Source organism: Rhea pennata, chromosome 20 (assembly GCF_028389875.1).
Source record: "Rhea pennata isolate bPtePen1 chromosome 20, bPtePen1.pri, whole genome shotgun sequence".
Lineage (NCBI taxonomy): Eukaryota > Metazoa > Chordata > Aves > Rheiformes > Rheidae > Rhea > Rhea pennata.
Genome location: NC_084682.1, coordinates 7,953,914 through 7,967,238, shown reverse-complemented (window position 1 = coordinate 7,967,238; position 13,325 = coordinate 7,953,914). Strand labels below are relative to the sequence as shown.

The following is a 13,325-nucleotide window of genomic DNA, read 5'->3' as shown; positions in this document are numbered from 1 at the left end:
TGGTGCCCTGCAAATGTAAATGCTATGACATATATCGCCAGCTTTTTTTCCCCCAGTGTTCCTCATGGTTTTAGAGTTCATCCCACCGCAAACATGTGTGAGTCAAGCTCTTTAATGTCCCGCACTGAACACCGATAGAGATCAAGAATAAAGCTTGGCGAGTCCTTTTGAGATTTTCATCTCTAACTGCAGAATTCAGTATATTACTGCATATGAAGCACAAAAAATGAAGACTGATTTATAGTTACATAACTGGTATAACTAGAGACATTACAGGAAATAATTCTGGAGGCTTGCAGATAATGCTTAATTTGCAGTGGTACATCAAATAGCATCTAGCAATTCCTTTCCAAATTATTTTCCTCTAATAAGAATTTAATGTTACTGTGAGTTCCTGGACTGACTGTACTGGAGCCTGAAGTCCTGCCTTTGGCAGCAGCGGGAGCGCAGCGAGTCGGCAGCGGTGCAGGCTTTCTCACACTGCTATACGGATGGCTCTGCCTCGCTCCTCATGTGGGAAAAGATGCAGTTCAGATGTTGCAACATCAGGCAGCCAAGTGAATGGCACCCGTTCAAGAAGGAACTTTGGTGAAGCTTCCCAGGGTTGTAACAGCCTCGGCCCGGGCACGTAAAAGCCGAGGAAGCGGCTGAGCGTTGTAGCAGTAGTATTCCTGTCTGCAGTAGTGAATGCAGCGTTTTGATACAGCGTGTTTAACAAAGGTGACTTGTACGTTATTTAAACAGCAAAGCCAAGCAGTCATCCTGAAGGCTGGGTGGATAAGGCAGCTTGCAAAACATGATAGAGAACAACAACAACAACAAAAAATCCCATAGCAGGATAAAACTGCTAGAAAACTGCCTTTTACTTCTGGTCTGTATACAGGACGTGGAGGGCAGTGGTCTTGTTCCAAATGTTCTTTTCCCTAGGTAGTTTGAACGAAATGGAGAGACGGGAAAGAAGAATAGACTTATGGTGGGCTTAACAGCAGAATTTGACCTTTGCTTATGGGACTGTGGAAATATGATTTAACTAAAGTTAGCTGAAAAACAGTAGCAGAAAAAATAATAGGGCTTCGGCTGAATGTCTTTGTCCATAATTCTCTTATTTGATCAAGTTAGTATCTCTTTTGAGTGGGATGGCTGCTATGTTTCAAACCCCTCTGCCCACCATGGTGTTTCTGTGGCTCCAGAGCATTTTCTGCAAGGTGTTTTCAGTGGTCTGCTTTGAACGACTGTGTTCACAACACAGAACTTAAACTTTCTTTCTTTTTTTTTTTTTTTTTTTTTTTTTCTTTTGGGGTGTACTGAAATACTGAACTCTGAATAGTATTTAGAGGTTTTAGGCTCTCCTTGATACCTCTGTTAAAGTTTACATCTTTAGATGCCTTTGTGTAGAAGAAATAGCAGTTTGTTTAATTTATCCTGTGTACTTTTCAGCCAGATATTCTGCCAAAAATAATAGTACCGGTGGTCTGATAATTCCACGGTCTTGTGGGGCTTTGTATTTGTACACCTGCTTCTTCTGTAGTTAGTTTAGTGACTATATATTCAATTTGTACCAGCAATATGTTTTTACTTTTAAATATGAAGATGTTTTTTAGCTAGAACTCATTTTTCATAATCCCACAGGATCTAAAATAAGGGACTAAGAAAACCAGTTGCTAAGTGAAAATTTAGTTGTTTGATACAACATGTAGCACATTGCATCATCTCAACAGAGGCATTTTGGTTCAGACTTTCACATTGTTGCACCCAAGGGTTTACAGTATTTCATGGGGTTTCTCTACAGAAATGCTTTCTGACATTTGGACCAGAGTGTCCAACACTCTCAACTGTATATCTGAAAACCAGGAGTCTGTAGATAAGGGGTGGGGAGATACTTGAGGGGCAGTGAATCTCGAAGGAGATCAGCGGTGATCCAGCTATCTGTGGTTTGCATGGAAAGTGCCTGGGGTGGGGAAGCATGACAGCAACTTCAAAAATGTTCACTAAAAACATCTCACTTGCTTCTCTAAGTCATATATTTGAATGCTATTTTTGATTTTAAAAAAATCTGGTAGTGATTAAAAACATAATGTAGGAAGCGGATTGTTCATGAGGACCTGGCTGTTGCTCCTGAAGGACTTGGGAGAACTTTGGTCTTGGTTGATCAGCCCCAGTGACAAAGACAGGAGGCAGCCCGACTATGTCTGGAAGTAGGGCTGTTTATTTAAGTTTTCATACAGGATTTATTACTATTGGACTGAAAATTACTGTGTGACAGAATGCCTTGAAATGATACAAACTGAAATGGATCCTTGGTAAAGAGGTCGCTTACATCCCCAGAACATCATCTACCTCCTGAAATTGCTGGGAAGGAGAAATTCTGTATTGTAGATAACTGTATTTGTAGAGTTTCTTTCTGTGTGTGGGGAGGGAATGAAGTAATCTGTTCCATCAGCTTGTAAAACCGAACTAATTAACAGACATTCAGCACTGATTGAGACAGCTGCATTCTTTAGTGAGGGATTGTAAACACAGTCTTCACAGAATTGTTTTTACTGCTTTAAAGTGCAAGAAATTGAAATTGTGTCTGATAGCCAGAATTAAGGACTTTTCAGTGACAGTGTATCATAGCAAGGTTGACAGTGCCACTGCAGCTAAATCTGTTGTTTTCATAGCAAATCTTTTCTTAGTGTGATTTGTCAGAGTGAATAGTGTTAGAATTATATAAATTATCACTTAAGAAGTTTTAACGGTTAAAAAGATATTTATTTTAGCTGTACTCTGCATACCTTAGTTGCAATTATGGAATAAGCAGATAAAGCCTGTCCTGAGTTCGGTGTTCAGCCCAGTACAGATGCATTTTACCGCTTCTAAATACTAGAGGATGCCAAGTTTTCAATATTTAAAAAATGTTTTATGTATGCTTTAGTTAATGCGCAAATATAAGCGGTTATCCAGGATTTGTAGAAGACCTTTACAATAATTCCTTGTGTATGGTTAATATTATTATTAAGGGATGTTACCAGAAATGCTGATTTTAAAAAAGGACAATCTGTACAGGGTACAGTGCATCTAAGTTAGCTTGCATCATTATTGACATTAGGCACTTTTCTTTGTTGCTGTTGTTATATGCTGCTATGTATGCTGTCACCCTCCTTGTGACTATATATCAGCTAATTTTACTTCATGAGTCAATTCTGCTATTTTCCTTTTCATGTCACAGAAAATGAGCTTAACTAAGTACTGCAACATGTTGTTAGGAAACACCTAGCTAGAAAAGACACTCTGCATTCCAACGCCTCTACATTTTGATTTTGGTTCAATGTAAAGTGTGATACTTATGCTGAACCATAATGGTCCAGATGAAATATTAAAAGCTATAAACATTTTCTGAACAGCTTCAAAATCTGGGATTTTGTTTAATCGTCCAAAATATGTAATGCTTGCTATCAGTATTAAATACCAGACATACATTTTAATGTTTCCAAGGAAATGTGTTGTCATACAAAGCTGACTCATTATTTGGGATTTAGATCTGAAAGAATATTAAGAGGTCTAAATGGGATTTTAGTAGTAGCTAAAAACTAAATGTTGCTTTCTTGTTTCCTGTTTTAAATCTGTATTTTTTTTTTTAATTCACCAATTGCATTAACAGGCAACTTCAAAAATACTATATTTTTCCCATCATGGGAAAATGCATAAACCTTACAGCTTGCCCAGAAAGTCAACAAACTCAGACTAAGGGAGGAAACATATTAGTCAGGAGTCAAGGACCCTTTTCTGAAAACACTCTGCCAAATATTCTTCCTGCTTAAATTGTTTATCAAACAACAATTTCATTTGCCAGTAATTTTCTTCTGATCTTGTTTTTGTTACTACTAATTTTTTAATTCAAGTTTTCCATCCAGCTTCGTCTGCAAAATGCTGCAGTTGCTGTCCTGTATCAGATGTTAGTCTGGTTTTATACAGTTGATGACATGAAATCATGCATATAACTTTTCTGCAGGCCGGAAAAAGAGTACTTATGTGTCTGCATACCGGCATTTAAATGTGTCTTTTGATCAGTACTAGAAGAGGCAGGTAAAATTTCTTAAGTCAATAGAAGTGGGCTACCGTGGTAAAATTTTGAAGATGTATTTTGTAGATTTACCCTAGTGCACCAATCTGTTGTGAAGGTTTTAAAACCGATTAAAAAAAAAAAAAAATCCAAGTTAAGACTAGCTCCATCTTTCCAAACCATATTTGTAATACATATGGTAGGACAGTATATTCCTCTTGCATACAGCTTCTGCAGTGCCCAAAACATGAGACGGGAGGTAGGTGCTGTGTTAGCTCAAGTCCATCATAATTTTCTCCCACCCTTCAAAGAATTACTTTGTTGGAATGTGGTTACAAGAATATTTTTAGGTTGCTTTTTCAAATGTGTATTTATATTTTTGTTGATAAATATTTTATTTCTTGATGTTAGGAAATGGCTTAATAAATAACTTTCAAATTGGTGACTGCGTTTGGAGGCTGGAACGTTACTGCGTGAGTGTTGCAATGGACTTCAGGGTAGATAGTTGGTCTATTTTTAATAGTTAGCCATGTTAAAAATCTCCTCAAAATAAATTGCCTGTGTCATCAAAGAAAAAATAATTATGAATTTTTGTTTTCTGAATGACATTTAGTGAAGTGAGGATTTGGATGAAGTTAAATAAAATGTCAGCAAATGAGTTTGTTTTCAGTTAGAATAAAAAAAAAGATTGGGTTTATATTTTCTTAAGAAGTACTGAGAACTCAGGACTCACACTGAAACAAGACTGCGTGTGTATGTACTATTGATTTATTGGTGGCAACCTTTATAGCAAGTAATAAATCCCCATCTGTGTTACAGTATGTGTCCTGCTTAAAGTGTGTGGTCATGCTTCATTTATTAGCAAACCTTAGGTTGAAAAGAGGAGTAACTAAATACTTAAGTGTTGTAATAGAGCTTAGTTAAAGGGTTGAACTTTTTTGTTATTTAAACCGCTCTTTTAAGACTATGTTTCGCTTTGATCTGTGGTCAAAGGAATTATTTAATGCAGCACACGAATCTGATCTTACTAGTGAGTAAGATATTAGGCAAAGTTAGTGAAGGAGTTTTATTACCAAATGGCAGCGTGATCCCTTTTTACCTGTGCGCAGGGGCTGCTGCACTAGGTGCTTGAAACAAATGGTAAGGGTAGTGCGTCCAGGAGTCTGTAATTACTCACCAGTTAAGGGTGTTTTTTCTTTTCTTTCTTTCTTTCTTTCTTTCTTTCTTTCTTTTTTTTAAGAGCCAAAGCTCTCATAAAAAATTGTCTGCTAAAAACTTGTCTTGTGGTGTGCATCCTAGCTAAAAGCTAATGATTTGCTGGTATCAGGAATGTGGCTAGACTGTTCCTTTTTACTCCTCTGTCCTTTGCCTTTGCAGCAGTTCCCGTGCCCACAGCTGGGAACGGAAAAGGGGCTGCTCGGAGCCCGGCTCATTGCACGCATGCAGGGGGCATGGGAAAGGCAAAGTGTCCCATGTGGAAGCGAACGGGCTGGGACCTGGGCAGGGTGATTGCTGCACTGAGAACAGAGATGATTCGTCTGCTCCGGTGTGTAACCACCCCTGTGATTACAGGGGCTGGCATCGCGCCTTGGTCAGCTCGCGAGATAGGTGGCCAGGGAGATGCGGTTGTGTCTTGCCTAGGCCAAGCCTTATCAAGCAGCAGTAGGTTTTCTTTGGATTCTTGTCATTTATTTTACTTGGCAGAAGAAACCGTGGCTTGGTTATTTCCTTTTTCTACCCCCCAACCCCCCCCCCCCCCCCCCCCGCACACTCTGGGTAGTTGCTCTGACAGTAACAGGTCTTAAGCTGAGGCTTGTTGTTGTTTCTTTCAAATGAATTAACCAGAGTTTACTAATTTTATCATGTAAAAAGGCATCGACTGTATGGAGCTAAGAATCGGGATCTGTTGTAGCTGTAACCCAAGTTTGGGCTCGTTCCTGGTGCGTGGCCCAGAGAAGCTGAGCCTGGAGTAGCTCGCTCTGCGGCACAGGGAGGCCTGGGAAGCCCCCGTGCCGGGATGCTCAGATTACCTTGTACTCTTTTCTTGCCTCTACTGAAGCAAATAGCTTGAGCTTTTTGTGTGAAAGAGTGTGAAAATGAATGCAGGGAAAGTCGAGGAGGCCATAAGCAGCCCTCTGCAGGGGTGGGAGTTGTGGTGGGCTGTGTTGGATTGTAGGCATGGTCATGCTTTCGAAAATGAAAGACACCTCCTGCCCTTCCTCCTCCTCCTGAATCCTGAATTTGCTTTTCAGGAAATTTATGTCCCTTGAAGCTGTAATGAAACAAAACGCAAAGCCCACTAGAAAGTGTGAAGTAACGGAGGAAGTCAGTTTGCTGAAAGAGTTAGTTGCCAGGCGTTAAAAGAAATCCCGTAGGTGAGGTAATGGCAGGTGGTGGGTTCCTAATGTTGCGTGGAGTCCCACCGAGAAGAGCAGACTAGGAGATGCAGAGACAGCGCTTGCGCTGGGAGTCACAGCAGCACGTTCCAGCTGACTTGTGCGTTGCCTGATGCTGCCGAAGCAAACGCTTGGCCCTTGGTGGCAACTTCAAGATGAGCTAAGCATCTGCACTGGTGGCACGAGGTGAAAGCAGACCTGGTGGGAACAGAGGCAGAGATGACTGACAGCCTAGTGTAGAGGCTCCTAAACGTAACGGGGAGGAGGGAAATACTGGGGACCTGAGGGATAAGAATATGAACAAACACGATGTGAATCTTGTTTCTGGAGAGAAGTTGGAAAGAGTATTGCCAGCACGGTTCCACTTCTACTAGAAATGGAGACGTCTCCTTACGTGGGCTTGTCATTAGCGCCTTCCCCTTCCGGTCACCCGACATGTAGTTTATGAAGGGATTCTTCAGCCCCGAACACGTTTAATTTTGAGGAGAGTGGAAGGAGGGAATCAATAACGCCAGAAGATGAAAACTGCCTTTGGGGACAAATATGTAATGTTTCCTTGTGTTTGGAAGCAGCAAGAAAAGCTCATTAAATAAATCCTATAGACCTTTGACATTAAGATTTTTACAGCTCTGGAGAATCTCTCTCATTCTTTGCATTTTTAAAGAAGTTTTGAGTTCTAGGTGTAGACGAAAGGACAGGCACAGTGTTGTGTTGGCTGAGGCACTGGCAGTCTTTTCTCCTACTAGTGCATTTGTTGCTGGCTTAGCTATTTATGCAGCTGCTTTATGCTGATAGTAGCTCCTTCTGAGAAGCCAGTACTAGCTTTCCCCTCTTGCAAGATCTCTTGATAGGCTTTCCCTACGTTTGTGGTAGTGGTGGGTGTTCTTGTGAACACAGAAAGGCACAATAAACTTTTTTTTTTTTTTTAGACAAACTTTTTAAAAAATACTGCCTGGTGCTTAACATCTTGCTGCTATCTATGTTGTCACCTCTGTTTTTGTTCTCTATTTGCTTTAAGCCACAGGCACCGCACATGTTGACTCACTGTCCAAAAGTATTGCGTAGAGCACAAAATTTTTTCCAGTTAAAGCTTGTTTAAAAGCCTACCTGGAGTCAAATTACTGTAGTACACGGAAATAAAATGTGTTTATTGAAGCTTCCTAACTAATTCTTTGTGTGAAAGGTAGTTGCATCAGTTTGCTGAATAGCAAAATACTTGTTAGGAAACATGGTTTATTTAATGCTTAGACTTTTTTTTTATTATTTATTTTTATTTTTCCCTCCCTTGCGGAGTGTCACGTATAGCTGTTCTGTCCCTTGCTTTGTTACTCGTTTGTCTCTGCGTTGATTATGAGAGGGGAGCCCAGCGGGTCTTTAGGTGGTGCTCTCTGTGGCCTCTCCTTCTGCTCCCCTTAATAAGGGGCTTTAGAGGCAGATGTGAACAGTAACGGAGCTTCTTCCGCTGTTACAGTCTGTCTTTACCTTTTTGAGCGCTTTTACAAAGGAATTGGTGCTTGCTTTTTAAAAATAAGCGCAGGAACGTTAACAAAAAGTACAAATTTCCAGTCATCAGCTTTGTGGTTTTTTCCCTGGTGATAATCTAGAGCTCTATCAAGCGAGCGTGCGTGCTGGTTTCTCCCGAGAAGCACCTTGAGATCACACAGCAGTTTCCCGTTTCTGCAGTATTTCTGTAATAACTACGTAGGATTCTGAACGACGGAGAACTTCGGGGGTTTTAAATACCGGAGGGCGGACTGCCAAAGGTGCCAGCTAGTGAAATGTAAAACTTCCCTAAGAGAAGTGGGATGCGTGTATGCAGGTTTATGCCAAGCACTTGTATGTCGGTGTCGTCACCGCACAGAGAAATTTTACTTCCCGTTTTCCTTTAATAGGAAATTAAAAATTGCAAAAAGCTGCTCTGAGAGTTTGGATAGATCTGACGTGCAATCCTGACAGAGGATGAAAACAAAAAATGAGGCTACTGAATACTCCTTTCGGTAGCAGGTTATCGTGTAGACTGTGTAACCGATCAAAATGATGATAAAGGGAAATACCTTAAATACATAGATAGGAGATTTCAGTGGAAACGGTTGCTAGTATATTTTACTGGTAGAAAATTTCTGATATCACTGTGATTTATGTCTACAGAGTAAATGTATCCTTACAATACGTAGAATGAGGTTTATGGTGAAAATGCGCCGTTGCCATCCGCAGCGGTGCTGCGGGCCTTTGAAGGCGCACGCTGTGCTTCGTAGGCATCGCCTCCCCGCCTCGAGAGCTCGCGAGCAGGCAGTAAGGTGGCGTTACAGTTTTGGTACGCGTCTCTTGCCACAGACGAGGAGCTTTGTGGTAAATGCAGTACGGAGTAAGCACTTCAAAATGGGTGAAAAACAAAATTTGGGGATATAGTTACATCACGGTGCTTGTAGGTCATTACTGCAACTATTTATAACTCCATGTGGGATAAGTAAATACTGGTTCTAAGCAGAAATAGAATACTAGTAATAACAGATTATGAGGCACTTTGGGGGCATCAGGATGTGGAAACGTGTTGATTGCTTGGTTCCTCTGCCGTAGTCCTGAAATACCCGTATCGGGGCAGCGGCCGTCACTGTTACTCAAGCTTCCAGCTGAATGTGCTGGGAGTCCTGAGGCAAATAGTGATTGCATGGCCAGACACTTAGAGGATTAGTGTTAGTGAGAGTTGGACGTCTTAATGGGGTGGGACAAAATGTAGAGAAATACTTTTATGATATTGCTTATTTATTTATTCCATTTCTACTAGCTTTGTAGAGTGCGAGCATGGCTACAGGGAAACTGGTTGGGGCTAGTTGCAGAGAAGCAAAGCCAATAACCTCCTGTTTGCTGGCGGCTGGTGCTGCAAGCAGCTTCTCTCCCAGAGTGTCCTTTGCCACCACGAGGAGGAGGAGATTGGGGACTGTGTTTCTTTGCCTCTCTTGCTCCTTTTCAGACAAAGAAGTGATGAATGTGATTTCCTATCGCCTCTCTTCCACTCTAGTGATAGCGATGCATTGCTGAGTGTATGAAAGGTGTATCATGTATACCTTTCCTGCCATCACACTCCCAGATTCACATTTTTTGTATATCCTTTCTTTTATCCCCTCTCTCCTTCCGGAGTGTCCATGGCATCGTGTACTGTTCTGGCCTCTGGCTTTGCTGCTCCTCAACTGAGTTCTCTTTTGGGTCCTGTTGCACTTGCACATCTAAGGATGAGGGGTGAGAAAAGCAAGGAGTGTGTGTGGGGGGGGTGTGAGTAAATCCTTGGCACTGTAGTTTTGTCAGCTTATATATATTCTTGCTTTTTTCCCACCTTCTGGAAATGTGGGTGAGGGAACAGAGACTTTCATAAAATTTAAAATGGCCAAGAAGCCTCCATTTTTATTTAGAAGCGTTTTCCCAAGTGGAGGCCCAGGGGACTCTTTTGAGAGCTGCCAGCAGGCTGCTTGCAGGGTGCCCTTTGGGCTAAGGAGGCAGAGGAGCTAGTGAGCAGCTATCCGAAGTTATCCGAAGGGAAGGAAGATGCAGTGTGTTGAACTGGGCAGCTGTTGGTGCAGTGTGGGTTGCGAGTAACCTTCTGGCTAGGTGGTTATCAAGGTGCACATCTTACAGGGGAAAGAAGCGGCACCTTGAAAGAGGACAGTAATGAAGTGTACCCACAGAGGTTCCTAAGAGCTTCAGATCAGCCTAATTGCAAGTGGGTGCCGAAAGGGGGGACGCCGCCAGTCTCTGCTTGCCACCGGCTGTTTTCCCACCTCCACTTTGCAGTGGGACCAGCACTTCTGTAAGAGCAAAGCGAGCCCGAGCCGGGAACTGGTTTAACTGAAAGGAGGTGGCCTCTGAGTTTTAGCAGGGTCGCTTTGCTGGCGGGCTCGCCGCACGGCCATGCGGTGCTGGATTCCAGCACAGCGAGGGCGATGGGGGCTGCGTGGACAGGAGTGGCCTTGGCAGCGCCCAAAGGAGGTGATGAAGCTGCTGCCGGGAACTCTACGGCAGCTGCGTTCGAGGAATACAAGTTTGCTTTGAGTTGATTGTGGTTACAGTGGATGGCAGATCGATCTCTTAGTTTCAGTTTATTTATTTGTTTTTTTTTAATACAGAATGAAAGAGACCTTTTAACGTTTGCTTTCGAGGATTCCTTTTAATGACTCCTGTGCTTAAGAGCATAAGACTTTCTTGTCTCCTCTCTTCCCACTGCCTCCTTCCCACTGCCAATAAATTTATTGAAATGGGTTAAAGCAGAAACTTTGGAGAGAGAATTCTTTAGTCATCCAGGGCTTAAGCAAGGTGAGCTTCCCAAATTGCTTGTTCAGTCTGCCCTGAATCGATGGGACTTTGGGGCAAAGGGAAAGGAGTGAGAAGGGTAACAGTCTTGCTTGTTCTTGCTTCTTATTCCAAAATGCATTCCAAGTCCTGACTCATTTTTTTGCATGGACAATTGAGAAATGGTTATTCTTGGCCAGAAGGTTTGTTACCACTTTGAATCTATGGAGCTAAAGATTACAGGCTCTGAATCCTTCCTGGAGTCAGGTCACCACTCGCGTACCTTTGAGCCTCGGTTCCCGTTACTTTTCATTTGAACCTTTTTGATTCCAAGATGTGGAGAATGATACTGAGACATGTTCTCCTATTTTTGTAACTCTCTCTAAAGGAGTCTGAAACACTTCTGTGTATAGTATTACATCTCTCTCCTTTTATGTAGTGGCTCCTTAAGGAATGGTTGCCAGGTTTGGGAGAGGTCTGTCCCTTTGTGCGTTATGCCTAACTTGGAGATCCCAAACCTGAGTAGATGCTTCTTACCCTTTTAATATGTGCCTGCATGCAAAAATAATGCTTTGGCTGTTTGAATTTTTCCAATAATTGTGGTCTCTCATGAGATTAAGACGTTTTATGAAAAATCTTCCATTAGTGCTTGTTGGTTGTAATCCTGTATCTATTATTATGTTTAAATAAATTTATCGTGTAAATGGTTCAGATCAAGTAAGACAGAGCAAACTAGTGATTTTCAAAGGGTTTTGATTTTGGGCTTGTCAGTCATGATATAAACTAAATATCTAGTTTTTAAGCTAATATCAGATCTTATATATAAGGCTGGATATTTTACTGTTCTGCTATTGGAATTGCATCTACCTGTTCATAAGCACTAGACAGGAGCTTGTGCTTTTGGGCTTCAGTATACTGTTCACTGGGTCCAGCCATGTTAGGTGCATGCTTGCATTTTTCCTTGGCTATGTCTGTACAAATGAAAATGTTTTGTAGTGAGAAATGTCCCAGGAGGAGTTTGGAAAGGAGCAGGAAGGAGTTTGTAGTGAATATACTGGAGTGCGGGTACCAATGAAGCAGTCAGGGCAAGACTGATATTCTTCATTTACCACCTGACTCTTCCATTCATCATAGCACAAAATAGGATCTTTGCTTGAATCAGTTCTTTCTTTCTGGTCTCTAAAATTGGAAGTAAAGATCTCTAAAAATCTACTTTTCCAGTTTTAAAGCTCATTGCTAGCGCTCTGTAGTGTACAAAAAGCATTTAATTCTTTAGTCTAGTTGAATTCCCTCTTACTTCATGATTTGTTTTCTCTTTGCTTTGCTTTAAATATGTGCTTCCTTTTTAAATATAGTTTTCCAAGTTGCCGGCCGTACCAGATTGTTTATATTTTTTAAAAGCCTTCTGCTTAGCCGTTATATTGCTCTTTATAGTACTGCTTAACCACATTGGTTTCTGTTGCTCTTTTTTCTTGCATAAACTTAGCTGGGATGAATTTCAAATGTGGTTTATCCAACTGTTAAGTATTTCCCACTTTTCTGCAATAGATTTCACATATGTTACAGAATTCCAAACCAAGATCTGGTGGACATATTGCCCTATTTTTTTCCCTCAAAGTTAGAAATACTGGGTTTTTTGAGCATTACAGTGGCAATATTTAGGTCACTGGCTCCAGCATGCTGCCTAGCCTAGAATCCATTTGTCATATTTAGCTCATTTCTGAGGATTAAGATAACTATGGTTTTTATATTTATTAGAAAAACCTTTGCATATCTCTTAATTTTGTGGTAGTAAAGCAGGGGGGAACACTGATGCTTTTGAGTGGGAAACTGCAGAAGAAATCTTTTTTTTTTTCTCCCCCTCCCTCCCCCCCCACTCTCCTTTCTCCAGAGGTCAAACTTAGTGTCATGTAAACCACATGCATGTCCATCCCAGCATAGAAACAGTTGAAAGTTACAGCTTTTACTGGTACAAAAAATGTTACTAACTGTTAACTAGACTTTTTTCACAGAGTATCTGGAAAGAAGTTCTGGGACTGAAATGCCTTTTACCCGCTAGTACTGTACGTGCTTTTTTTAAAAAATACTTGTAGAACAGAGGCTTCCAGTGGTGTCCCATAGACATCGTGTGTGTGTGTATGTGTTCATGCGCACACAGATTTTTGTTATAAGCACATGCAGTGAGGCAGATTTTACTGGGGAGATAGTTGGGGTTTTGAGTGCAGGCATGGGGTGCGCAGGCAGAGCAATGGGATGAAGGTAGCCCAGGAGCAGACCTGCATTATGTCTTGCTTTAGCAAGTTATTGGTCTCGCTTTTCAATTCTCTTATGCAAAGCCAATTCTTTTAACTTCAGTTGCATAAGTGGGAAAACAGTGCCAAACTTTTCTTATTGATCCTTGGTTGCAACTCAGTTTGGGGAATGATGCACATACTTGAGCAGAGGATTTAGCTTTTATTGCTTCCCTGTTACATGGAAATACTGCAGAAAGGAAGCAAACTGGCGCTGAAGATTGTGTGTTGCTCCACACACTTAGAAATGACCCGTTCAATCTATTATGGTGACATTTGGAAGCACAGTACTGAGTAAAGAAGATGCTGGGATAA

The 13,325-nt window shown here is 41.4% G+C and overlaps 1 protein-coding gene across 2 annotated transcripts in view; it reads left to right on the top strand.

Annotated features, from left to right (window-relative positions):
- CUX1 (cut like homeobox 1) overlaps positions 1 to 13,325 on the top strand; it is a 270,867-nt gene that overhangs the window by 38,008 nt on the left and 219,534 nt on the right. The window lies entirely within an intron of this gene.